Source organism: Herpailurus yagouaroundi, unplaced genomic scaffold (genome assembly GCF_014898765.1).
Source record: "Herpailurus yagouaroundi ecotype Mexico unplaced genomic scaffold, PumYag 213, whole genome shotgun sequence".
NCBI classification, from domain to species: domain Eukaryota; kingdom Metazoa; phylum Chordata; class Mammalia; order Carnivora; family Felidae; genus Herpailurus; species Herpailurus yagouaroundi.
The window spans coordinates 10,473,912-10,487,031 of NW_024412444.1; the positions used below are offsets into that span (position 1 = coordinate 10,473,912).

A 13,120-nucleotide genomic window follows, 5' to 3' on the forward strand; every position below is an offset into this window, starting at 1 on the left:
CTGGACTGACTGAGCCACCCAGGTGGCCCCCTGTTATATCTTTTGAATTACTATCATGTGCATGTGTAAGGCTTTCTCTATTTAATTACAAAGTATAATATAAAGTCCTGAAATAGAATGGTCTATCCTGCATTGTCCAATACGTTGCCACTAGCCACACGTGGCTGTTTAAATTGATCAAAATTAAATACAATGTAGAGTTCAGTTCCTCAGGTGCACTAGTCACATTTCACCTGCTCAAGAGCTACATGTAGCTAATGGCCACCATCCTGGGCAGGGAGCATAGAGAACACTTTCATTAGCACAAAAACTTCTTCTGGCCAGTTCTGGACTCTAAGCTAATTAAAAGGCCCACAGCAGGGGCGCCTGGGTGGCTCAGTTGGTTAAGTATCCGACTTTGGCTCAGGTCATGAGCTCACAGTTCATAAGCTCAAGGCCCGTGTCAGGTGAACTTGAGAACCATTCCGGGCTCCACACTCTCTCTCCCTCTCTCTTTACACCTTGTGGGATTCTCTCTCTCTCTCTGCTCCTCACTCACTCCCACTCTCTATCTCTCTCAAAAATAAACAAATAAGTAAGTAAGATACAGGAGTTCAATTTATTTAAAAAAAAAAAAAAAAAGGCCCATGAGAGAGAGAGCGACCAAACCTTAATTGTTTCACATGATAAGGGAAGAAACAAATACAAATATGAAGGACGGCAGCCTGCCTCCCTCTCTCTCTCTCTCCACAAGCTACACAGGCTGCCTACTAAGATAACAAAGACTGGGAGAGCTCCTGCCTTGTGTGACTATCCAAAGGTTAAGTCAGTTTGACAGGAACTTCAGTCCTTGATCAAGTCCAGCATTCTAAGACAAAAGATAAGGATTTCCATTCTGGAACCATACATGTGCATAAACTGGAAATGCATATCTCCTTTGTGGCTCTGGGAGAGGTACTGATAAGAGGAGAACTCTGTCTCTCTAGGTTCCAAAGTGCTGGCAACTGGTTCCCCTGGGTGTTCTGGCTCAAGAACCAGACAAGCCCACCACTCCCTCCCCTGCTTCTACCAGCTAAGGCAGATTGTCGGGCAAGGAAATTCAGCCTAGCCTGACTGGTCCTGTGGGCAGGGAATCAGAGAACCAGATAATCCTGTTACCCCGATTGCCTGGAGAAGGGAACACAGTCAGTGGGGAGAAAGTTATGCAGTTCAATCAGGACTTCTGCTGGAAGGGAAGTAGCTCATGTGTCTTGCAGCTGTCTTCTAAAAAATTGTATCAGTCAAGAAACAAGCAATAAAATACGCAACGTATGCCCTGACCTAGCCTAGCATCTTCAAAACACCACTGCTCCGGTTAAGATGTAGACTATGGTGATGGTCTGAAATAACTGCCTGCCAAGAAAGCCCAGGGGCGCCTGGGTGGTTCAGCCGGTTAAGCATCCAACTTGGGCTCAGGTCATGATCTCATGGTTGCAGGTTTGAGCCCTGCGCCAGGCTCTGTGCTGACAGCCTGGAGCCTGCTTCAGGTTTCATGTCTCCCTCTCTCTCTGCCCCTCCCCCACTTGCACTCTGTCTCTGTCTCTTAAAAATGAATAAACGTTAAAAAAAATGTTGTTGTTGTTGTTGTTTTAATTTTTTTTTAATGTTTACTTATTTTTGAGAGAGAGAGAAAGCATGAGCAAGGGAGAGGCAGAGAGAGAAGGAGCCACAGAATCTGAAGCAGGATCCAGGCTCTGAGCTATGAGCACAGAGCCCAACATGGGGCTCAAACTCACAAACTGTGAGATCATGACCTGAGCCGAAGTTGGACGCTTAACGGACTGAGCCACCCAGGCGCCTCCAAAACTTTTGTTTTAAACAAGAAACTCTACAGAAATACAAGACAGTCTCCTGCTGGATAAATGAAGAGCCAAAGTCACTTGACCTTTGATCTCCAAAGATCCCAAAGCCTTCAGGCTCTCAGGGAGTCCAGAACAAATTTTTATTCCAGCACCTCTCTTACAGATTAGTGCAAATGCATGCACTGTCATCAGCTGAGGTCACCTCTCAAAGGTAAAGTGCTAGAAAGAGCACCGCTTAAGTGACTATCTTCCACATGACTGAAAAGAATTAAAATAGCCTTCTATATGGGTATGCAATAGCAGAGGGCCTAAAATAGAACCTAAGCACCCCAAAGAAAAACATTCTCCCATTGTGGAATCTGTGATTCAAAATAAAAGGAAAAGCAAGGAGATTAAAGAGGGTTTTGTCACTTCTAAAGGAGGTGAAGTTGGTCGACAGCATTTTCTAACTGCAGGAACAAAGTCGGAGTTCCACAAAAAGGAGCCCTGTTATCAACAGCCAGGAGGTTTTTTTTTTTTTTTTTTTTTTTTAATCAGGACAAGATTTCTGGCTCCCAGCAGAGGTCCAGCATTCAGGGCCCTTTGTGAGCTGGTCCCCACCTTCTTTCTAGCCAGAATCTCCTTCCGAAGGACATCTCTATAACCCAGGAGAATCAGCATCAGAAAAAGGGACGTGGTACGGGAGAGTTCACAGTTAAGAGGAAAACAGTTCTGTTTAGAACTTAATCCACATTAAAAAAAAACCCAAATCAAATGTATTTTAAAAGCAATAGTAAACATTAAACAAAATTAGGTCATAACTGCAATCCTGTGCTAATTCTTAGAACAAAGAATAAATCTCACGTGGATCATTTTAAAGCCTGATAAATCCTTCCAGTTAACATTTGGTGACCAGTGCTATTGCAAAAAGGACATTTTTGCAAACATACCCAATTGATCTCTCAAGGGCTTGCTTGTTTGATTTTCAAGCCTCTTTCCCCTTTTCTTCGTCAGGTGTCACACTGCCAGATCCTCATCTATTACTGCCTTGACATGTCATTCCAGCAGTCCTCCAACATCGCTTGCTTTCATTTCATGAAGTCTTGCCTCTCTCACAAGAGTTACAATTTCAGTGTTTGTCCTGTATGTATTTGCAAAACATCCTACGAGCTGGGAGAGATGACCAAGATGTAGATGGTCCCGGAGCCTGGCTTGAATACAGAGGGAGGGGTGATAGAGTGGAGGCTCAGTCTGTACGTGGCAAGTTCATCACTGAATATTTTCCTACTATGATGACTTCTGCTTCCCCTCTATAATCTGGAAACCGCAGGGAATCAGATACCAGAAATGCTGATACTCTGACCCTCTGGGTGACCGCACCTGAACTGGTTTTTTATTTTTCTCTATTTCCCCCAATCTCTCTACCTGGAAGATGCCCATGACTTACCCCGATCTTTTCCTTCACGAATCTTTCTGGCAGAGCTAGGAGTTATCTCCTTCAGTGTACCTGCCCTTGGTCCCCCAAGCATTAGGAACCTCCATGCCTCAGATATTTTGTCGGAATACTCGTCTCTTGTGGCCCTGGGGATATGTGTCTTTTATCACAGTACCCGTGAGAACACTCACTGCGCCCTCCACGAGGCTGCAAGTCTTCAACACGAGTCTTACTACATCTCTGCACCTCGCCACAGCACTTGATGACACACTGCCTTGCCTGTGGCAGGCACTTTGTAAATAAGGATAAGCCAGGAGGTCACAAATCAACAGGGCTGTCCACCAGTGCCACTGCAGGCCACTCTTTCACTCTGTTCCTCATGGTCACCAACAAAATGAACAATCTTCGCAGTGCTGAGTTTTAGAGGACTTTCCCAGATGGGAGGCTGGGGCTCAGAGAGGTTAAGCAAGCTGCCCAATGTCACACAGCTCTTTCTCTGCCTCCATCCCATTCCACCAGTGGCTCCCAGTGGTCCTCAGCACGATTCACGTGGCTACATAGGATTTCATACCTCCCCGTCTCTCAAGCATCATCCTCTCCTGTCACACACACCCCATCTCTGAGTGAGCTATAATCCCTGACATGTCATGCTCTTTCATACCTCCACGGCTCTGGCACGCATGATACCCTCTCCCCCATGTGCCTTTTCTCCCCCCTGCCTGGTGAGCTCCAGCTCATCCTACAAGTCTCGGCTGGGAAGCACAGCCCCAGTCTGTAAATGCTCCTCGGGGGATTCAGTTCTGCAGTTCTACAGCCTGGGTTCAAATCTCTGCTCCGCTACCCACCAGCTGTGTGACCTTGGCGAATCAGCTGACCTCCTACAGCCCCTATGAAAGGACAAAATGAGAGGATGCGTGGAGACTGCCCCAAGCAGTGACGGGCAGATACCAAGTGCTCACTCTGTACAGCCGGGAAGACCCTGCCTGCCCTCCCAGGCCTGGGGAGGCAGCCCTGCCACCCCTCCATCCCCTCCAGTGCCACTCAGATGTGGGAGTCAGTGGGAGTGTCTGTGCTGCTGTCTTGATACTCTCAGAGTCTAGCCCATTGCTCCATTCCCAAAATTCATCACACACAAGGCTCGAATCTTGTTTGGGGTATATCACAAAGTAAACATCCAACGCCAACAGCCACAGAGCCACAGCTTCTGGAAAACAGCCCAAGGCAAAGGCTGCTATTACTTTATATAATTGCTTCACAAAAAGAAGAGGATCCCAACCTGCAGCAGTGTAAGAACCTCTCCCCACATCATCCACAGACTGCCCTGTGCCCCTGAATCAGCAGTTTCCTTGGTGCAGCCCCAAACGCATCCAACGACAGGCAGTGACACCCTACGTGGCTTCTGGGATCGGAAAGCCTGGAATACGATCCAGAGGGTTTCTGAGGGCCCAGTTTAGGAGCATATCTTGACCTTCTTTCAAGAGACAACTACATCCAAGGTCAGATAGGACTTTGGTTTGCAAAAATTGTGTCTAGATCAGGGTTTCTCAGCTGTGGCACAACTGACATTTTGGGCCAGCTAGGTCTTTGTTGTGGGAGGCTGTCCTATGTATTGTAGGATATTTAGCAGAATCTGGGACCTCTACCCACTCGAAGCCACCCCTAAGTTGTGACAAGAAAAAATGTCTCCAGACACTGCCAAATGCACCCTTGGGGACAAAGCTGTCCTCAACCGAGAGCCCTTTTGGAGGAAGTGAACCCACTGACCTCCAACCCTGGATTTATTGCTAAAGTAAATCAATAAGGAGCATTCTTAGCCACTTACTATATCGACCTTGAAACACTGTCTTCCAGTCCTCAGGGATTTTTTTTCTTTTAAGTTCACAGTCTTGAAGGCCTGGCTGCACAGACTCCCCCAGGTAGCATTTTAAAAATATAGATTCTGGGAAACCATCCCCAGAGATTCAGATTCATTTGGCCTGGGGCAGAGGCTGGACATGGGTATTTTTAAAAAATTCCCTAGGCGGGGGCGCCTGGATGGTTAGGTTGGCTAAGTCTCCCACTCTTGATTTTGGCTCAGGTCACGATCTCACGGGTGTGAGATCGAGTCCTGCTTCAGGCTGACCGGGATTCTCTCTCTCCCTCTCTCTCTCTCTGCCCCTCCCTTGCTCCTGTGCATGTGAGTTGCACGCGCTCTCTCTTACTCTCAAAATAAAATAAAATAATTTAAAATTCCCTAGACCATTCTAACCCGCAGCCAGGATGGAGAAACACTGCTAGAAGACATTTCATTTGATTCCATCTTCTCCCTAATCCTTTGAACCTGGCAGGGTTAAACGACAGTGAACCAGAAAGCGAAAATGAGGCTAAGGGGATTAGTATCATCCTAATTCTTGACAATGAAATATCCTCGGCACATTCCATTTCTTGGTCCGTGAGTGACTTGCCAGAAAGAATGGAACTTAACCCTGTTCGCCCATGGCCTTTTTGATATAAACAGCACCATCCTGCAAAACTTTCTGGAAAGATGGAAATGTTCTCCATCTGCTCTACCTAATACAGTCACTATTGAGCACTTGAAATGTGGCTAGTGTGACTTAAGAAGAGAATTTTTAAATTTATTTAATTTGAAGTTGATAGCCACCACGTTGACAGTATGAAAAGTATTTACGTCCCTACAGGGTCACAGAGATAAAGTCCTATAGCCTGCTAAATGCCACAGAACCATGAAAACTTACAAAAATGTATGACTTAAAATATCTAAGTGCAACAGTCTTGAAATTATCAAAGGCAATCATAACTTACGCCAATAATCAAATTAGGAGAAATTTTAACGATTTTTTTTTTCAACCCACCGAGCTGGTTTTCCAGCATATTCCACACACTTAGCTTTGAGGGAGACATTCCTGGTCCTTTTCTTTTGAACACTCATCACTGTAAAAATTGACCTAGTCACCAAAACAATCAGGCATTGGTAAAGAATATGACTGGTAGGGAAGCTGATTTCTACTCTGAGCTGCTTACTAGGAAAAAACACTCACTGTTATTTTCCTTCCCTCCCTAATCCAAAGTAAATCTTTGATTCAAACCTTTTGCCCCAAAGATAAGTCTGAACCAACACACAGTGCAAACCCATGTAACCTCTAAGAAGGAGTGTTTTATCTTCCTATCAGTAGTTTCACAATTACTTACAATTGCATGAACTGTATTCACACGTTTACTCTAGATATGTGCAGGCTCACAGCCTCACAGAACTCAAAGCTCAGATTTTTAAAGCTAAAAAACAGAAAAGGCCATTCTTTTTACCAAAGCAATGGACGGTGTAGTGTCGAAGAAAGCTTCAGAGGCCTTTCTGACCACACACACAAGATGCTTATCTCAGGGTGCCTGGCTGGCTCAGTCGGTGGGGCATGTGACTCTTGATCCTGAGGTTGTGGGTTCAAGCCCCCTTTGGGTGTAGAGATGATTTAAAAATTAAAATCTTAAAAAAAAAATGCTTACCTCTTCTTGGTTGGGACTCCTCTGGCCCACCTCTAAGCAGAGTCAATATGAGCCAGTCAGTAACGATTGAATACATTTCCAGTAATTCAAAGTGGAGCCAACACTGTCTCACTCTCCATAATAGCTGGTGCTTACTGAGTGCTTACCACATGCTGGACCTTGTGCTTTATCTAAATCTTACCATTGCCTTCTGAAACAGGTGCCATTACCAGAAGCTAAGACTCAGAGAGGTTAGATAATAGGCCCATGGCCACACAGGTAGCAGTGGTAGCAGTGGGATTTGGACCCAAGTCTCTCTGATTCTCTGGGGGGAATCCTCTGGGTCATGAACAAAAACAAACCTGTAATCATAATGTTAGGTACCATGCTGAGCCATTCTCCCTGTGATCAGGCTGTAGCTCAATGAAGGGAGTTTGGTGTTGCAGGGTTCAGAAATTCTGAGTCTATCGTTACTTTGGAAACCATGTCATAACTCTCCCCCGGGGGCCCCCACCCCAGATCTCTCTTTCTCTCTCTCTCTCCCCTTTTGTCCTGGGGCTTCACCAGGCAGATGGGAAAAAGGGTCTTGAGGAACGCTTCTGATCCCACCAGCATAGTTGCCCCAGAGAGCATAGGCAGACACATGCAGACAGAACTTTCCAGATGCCATCATGAAGGTGGAAGGCAGTAGGATCCCAGTTATAAGATCCCAGGGGAGAAAGGAATCACTTTCAGTTGGGGCCAGGGGAGGAATCAGAGGTGTGTTCCTAGAGGGGACCGCTGAGCTGGAGCTAAGGTAAGATTTAGACTTCAGAGATTCCAGGGAGGGCATTCCCAGAGGAGGGAACAGCCTAAGCAAAGGCAGCAGGTCACCTGCCTGGATTATAGCACAGGAGGCAGGGGGTGAGGGAGGGGGCAAATCAGGATACAAAGAGGGAACAGAATCTCCAGGGGCCTAGGCTGATGGGCTGGGGCAGTACTGGGAACCCAGGAAGTGAGGACTGACCATCCCAGGACATGTTTAGCACCCCAGCCCTGGTACTTCTTAGCTGTATGGCCTCCAGCATGTCCCTTCTCTTTGGGCATCAGTCTCCTTGAGGAGGACACCCAGGACCCCTCGTTGGTCTGAGAAAATATTTTTAGAAAAATAAATTGGTGCTAAGAACATAGATTATTAATTTCTCTTATTTCTGACTTCCTATGTTATAAAAATGTTGATAAGAATTTATTAGTTACAGTTGGGTAAAAATAAGTCTAGTGGTTCAGAATGGGGGCTTTGAGGTCAGATTCACTCTGCCCTGGGAAGGGGGCACATTCTTCCTCTGAGAAATGGGCATAACATTGGTACCTACCTCTGGGAGCTGTTGGGAGAAGTAAGGCAGGTAATCCTCTAAAGGTGCTTAGCACATGATCTGGCAGCCAGTATTTATTCTATGTCAGCTATTATTTATAATAACTTAACTCCCAGCCAGGTAGAGCCAGCCATTAGGGTTTTCTGGACAGGTGAGAGGTGAGGCAAATGCTGGTCTCCAGTCCAAGCTGAAACCTCTTCTTAATCAACCAAACCTCGAAGCACAAAAAGGGCTCAAGGCACATATCCCTGGATGCACAGCCTCTAGACCCTCTGGCACCCTCTTCCTCTCTCCCTATCTCTCTTGTCAACTTGGCCTCCTCCACTCATCTGCATGTGCTCTGCCCTGCAGCCAGCGTTACACAATCCGAATTTCCAAGGCTGCCAAGAAGCCAGTGAAAGTGTAGGCGGGGGATGCTGGGGGTTGCCGGGCGGCACCGGGCTGTTGGGATGGTTGTACCAGCATCTTGACTCACGGGTTGCTGGGAGGAGAGGGCATGAGGCCAGGGGAACTGGGGTGGGCTGAGGAAAAGTGAGCTAAAAAGCTGCTGGGGGTAGGTATTGGCTGGAGGAGGTCCCGAGGGGCGCAGATATCTGGGGACCGGACGGGGGTTGGCGCCATTAGCTGGGAGGTCGAGCTGCAGCCTTTCCTCGGGAAGTGGGAGGAACGAGGGTGCAGGAGCCTCCAAACCATCCAGCCACCCGGAGGGACGCAGAAGGACTGGTGCCGGAGCCAGCGGTGGGAGGCGGAACAGAAAAAGGGTGCAGGTCCCCGACCCAGCCTCACCTCGTCCCTGGGCTTAGGGCAAAAGGCCGCCTGGGAAGTAGGGGCATCTGGGATTCGGGGAATGTCAAACCTATCCAGGCACTGGAGGGGAGCGTGCAGGGGCTAATGCCGGAGCGAGAGAACCGAGTAGAAACAGAGGTGCAGGTTCCCGACCCATTTCGCCCCGTGCGCCGCTTGCGGGGCGGCCAGGCAGCCTTGCAACGAAAAGTGGAGGGCAGGTCACAGGGCCGGGGCGGGGGGGGAGGGGAGCCCCCGGATACCCTCCCTTTCAGGTGCGCACCCCCCGCCCGGCCCGCCGGCGCTCACCTGACCTGACCTCAGGCGCCCGGATAGTGCCGCGGGATCCAGAGGCCAGTCCTCGTCCCCCAGCCGCGCTCGCGTCCGGCAGCTGCGCTCGTGCCCGCGTCGCTCGGTTCCCCGCGCCGGGCTCAGCCGGACGCCTTAAAGGCGCGCCGCGCCGGCCTGAGTCAGCCGACGGAAAAGCCGGCTCCGCCTTCGTCGCCCCTGGCGCAGCTCCGCGGCTGCAGCGTCCAGTCTACTCTAAGCTCCTCTGCGCCCCAGCTCAGAGCGTTAAACCCGTAGGGGCGAGTTAGTGGCTTCCACAACCCGACCTCCGCAACCTGTCTCCAAGCACTTAAGAGCCCAGGCCCCAGTGCCAGCGCCTATTGCTCTCCGCGCTCAGCGCTAAGTGCAGAGGGCAGAACCCGGCCGCCCCGCCCCGCCCCTAAACAGCTCACTTAGGGCTAAGGCTACGGACTGGGACCCAAGGAGCCACAGTTCCACGAGGCACCGCCAGAGTTCGTCGAGGCGTTGTTTCATTTACTGAGCAGCTACTATGTGCCTAGTGCTACTGGGCACGTGGCTCCAAAGTGACTCTGGCTGGATCTCTGCCCCCCAAAGGCTCAGAAAGATAGGCACAGGCTCACAGGCAAGCCAAGCAACACTGCCTTACACATGTCGTCTCATTTAATACTGTAAGGTACGCGTTGTGATTAGCTTCCTTTCTCAGAAGAAAGGTGAGCCGCTTGCCCATGGGTTCAGCCTATAAAGGACAGAATTGGGAATTCAAACCCTGCACCTGGTTCCAAAGCTGGGGGTGGTGGGGGAGAGGGTGGGACAAAAATAGTAATCTTGGAAAGGCTTTCATCCACTGCTGGTTGAATCCCCACTATGGTCGTTTCTTCTTTTTAAGGACAGTTAAACCTAATTAGGCAAATAAATAAAAAATTAGGAGGGGAGCATAAAAGTTATCACCCATTAAATTCAAATGGTGTTGTTTGACTAGCTTATCTACCACAAAGCCGGGATTTTTGAGCATCTGGCCTCAGTTTACCACTGCACCCTCATCTAGTATTCTGAGGGTGCCCAAGCTGAATTCTACCATTTTGGCCTTTGAATGGGCTGTTCCCTCCACCAAGAACTCTTCTTTTTCTTCTTGGCCTGACTACTTCCTCTTGACTGTGCCTCAATTTATTTATTTTTTCTATGCCTCCATTTAGATGTCACTTCCTCCAGCAGGCCCACACTGCACTAGGGACTTCTTCCATCAGAGTGTTTATTCATTCATATAATAAAATCTTACTGAGCACTTACTATGTGCTGAGCAGTGTGTGAGGGGTGGGGGTGAGGAGCGGTATCTTCTGCTGCCCTGAATGAAGGCTTCCTTGTCTGCCTCTTGCTCCAGACCTAGGTGGGACCAGTGCCCAGCAGGACTCTCTTGGTATTTAACTCCACCACAAAGGCAGCCTCCCTCCTGCCAAACCCTCCAGACTGGCAGAACCTGGTTGAGTTGGGCAGGTCCTGGTTTTTAAGAATGGGTCATGGACAAAAAGCTTCAGAGATGTGGCAAAGGAACATCTCTGAGGCCACTGGTAACTACCTCGTAAAATCTGCCTCTGTTAGGGCTGCTGGAATCCATCCAGAGTTAGGGACAATCTCCCTGGCTTGGGCTGAAGCATCTTCCTCTAAGACGTTGGCCATCTCATCATTCAGATTTCAAGAGTTGCATTCGACATGCTTCATGAAATTGTTCTCAGAGCTTCAGGGATAGTGTACTCATCAAAGAGTAAGTTGCTCAGGATTCTCGTGGATCATGATTAACCAAATATGGTGATTTGGTTTGGAAGACCTATCTGAAGAAATTAGTCAGAAGACAACAGAGTGATATGACATGAAAAATATGAAAACAAGATATTACAAAATATGCAGAATAGACTGAGTAGATCTAAAATCCATTTAAGCAGCATCAAAGGAGGAGAGGCCAGGGGCGCCTGGGTGGCTCAGTCAGTTAAGCAGCCGACTTCGGCTCAGGTCACGATCTTGCACTCCGTGAGTTTGAGCCCCGCGTCGGGTTCTGTGCTGACAGCTCAGAGCCTGGAGCCTGTTTCAGATTCTGTGTCTCCCTCTCTCTGACCCTCCCCCGTTCATGCTCTGTCTCTCTCTGTCTCAAAAATAAATAAACGTTAAAAAAAGTTTTTTTTAAAAAAGAGGAGAGGCCATATTTGAGGTGGTAAAGGGTGAGAATTTCTAAAGCAGAAAAAAGACATGAATCCCCAGTTTTAGGAAGCATAACACATCCTAAGCAAGATAAATAATAGGAAATCCACACCAAGAGACATTGTAGTGAAACTGCAGGACACTAAAAACAAAGAAGGGGTGCCTGGCTGTCTCAGTGGGTAGAACATGCGACTCTTGGTCTCAGGGTTGTGAGTTCGAGCCCAATGATGGGTGTAGAGATTACTTAAAAATAAAATCTTTTTAAAAATAATTTATTCATCCATTTTGAGAGAGAAAGAGAGAGAGCGCACATGTGTGTACATGCGAGCAGAGGAAGGGCAGAGAGAAAGGAGAGAGAATCCTAAGCGGGCTCCACACTGTCAATCTGCACTGTCAGCACAGAGTCCCACATGAGGCTCAAACCCACAAACCTGAGATCGTGACCTAAGCCGAAATTAAGAGTTGGTTAAGCATCCAGGCTCTTGATTTTGGGTCAGGTCATGAGACCAAGCCCTGTGTTGGGCTCCATGCTGAGCATGGAACCTGCTTGGGATTCTCTCGCTCCCTTTCTCTCTGCCCTTCCCCAACTTGCCTGCTCTCTCTCTCTCTTAAAATACATAAAAATCTTTAAAAAAATAAAAATAAATAAAAATAAAAACAAAGAACTTAAAAGCAGCTAGAGATAAAAAAGGCAGATTATTCCCCAGAAAAGGAATTAGATTTCCTGCAGATTTCTGAATGGCAACATAGGAAACTCAAAGGCATTGAATAGTATCTCCAAAGACCTGAGAATTGGATCCTCAGCCTTTCAGGAATAAGAGTTAAATACAAATAAAATGAATTTACAACTGGAAGACTTGACTAACTGAACTTCTAAGGTATACCTCAGAAAGAAGAAAAAAAGACCCAATTAAGAACTGAAATGAAAGAAGGCATACTGAGTGAGGAAATTGGTAAATAGAGTGAATCTAAACAAAATTGTCAGTACAAAACAATAATGATGACATAATGCATAATCCATAAGTTTATTTTTAATTTTTAATTTTTTTATTTTTTTAGAGAGAGAAAGAGTAGAGGAGTAGGGCAGAGGGAAAGAGAGAGAATCCCAAGCAGGCACAACACTCAGTGCAGAAATTAAGAGCTGGACACTCAACCAACTGAGCCACCCAGGCGCCCCCATAATCTGTATGTTTACACAAGGTCAGAACTAAAATAAGAGACAACAATCAATTAGGAATGAGGTGGTAAAAAAAAAAAAAATAGTGTCCCAGTGCTTTTGCATTTGTGTGGGAAGGGAATTAAGATAGTAATTTTGGCTTTATTAATTATGTGTGGTACATTGTCAATGGTATTCACTAAAGTAATATAAATAACATGTATAACTTTCAAACCAGTGGGGGGGGGGGGATTACATAAGCCAATAAACAAATGCCAACCAACCCAAAGAATTGTAGAAAAAGTAAGATTCCTCCTCCCAAAAAAGGTAATTAAAAAAAAAGTCCAGATTTACTAATAATCATAGTAAATTAACTAAACTCATCAGTTAAAAGTCAGAAATTGTCAACTTGGATGTTACAAAAATCCAAGAGGTGCTGTTTCAAGAGGCACTCCAAAAAATATAGGAATTTGGGAAGGTTAAAAGTAAACGTGTGGAAAATGATACACCTCACAAACGGTATCCAAAAGAAACACCACCACTGTGTTATGGTGACTGACTAACAAAATCATTAAGGATGGAAAGTGACACTACATAGTGATAACAAGTTCAATTCACC

General features: G+C 46.9%; 1 protein-coding gene across 4 annotated transcripts in view; it reads right to left on the reverse strand.

The window, feature by feature from the left end:
• Positions 1 to 9,540, reverse strand: part of ABHD6 (abhydrolase domain containing 6, acylglycerol lipase) — a 54,176-nt gene extending 44,636 nt beyond the window's left edge. The window contains exon 1 of one of the 4 annotated variants that reach the window (XM_040454650.1): positions 9,166 to 9,540. The gene's annotated coding sequence lies outside the window, so the exon portion shown is untranslated. Of the gene's footprint in view, positions 1 to 2,749; positions 2,771 to 5,056; positions 5,077 to 9,155 lie in introns of those variants that run through there. The other 3 variants (XM_040454649.1, XM_040454652.1, XM_040454651.1) reach the window with 3 other exon arrangements.
• Positions 9,541 to 13,120: the final 3,580 nt, after the last annotated feature.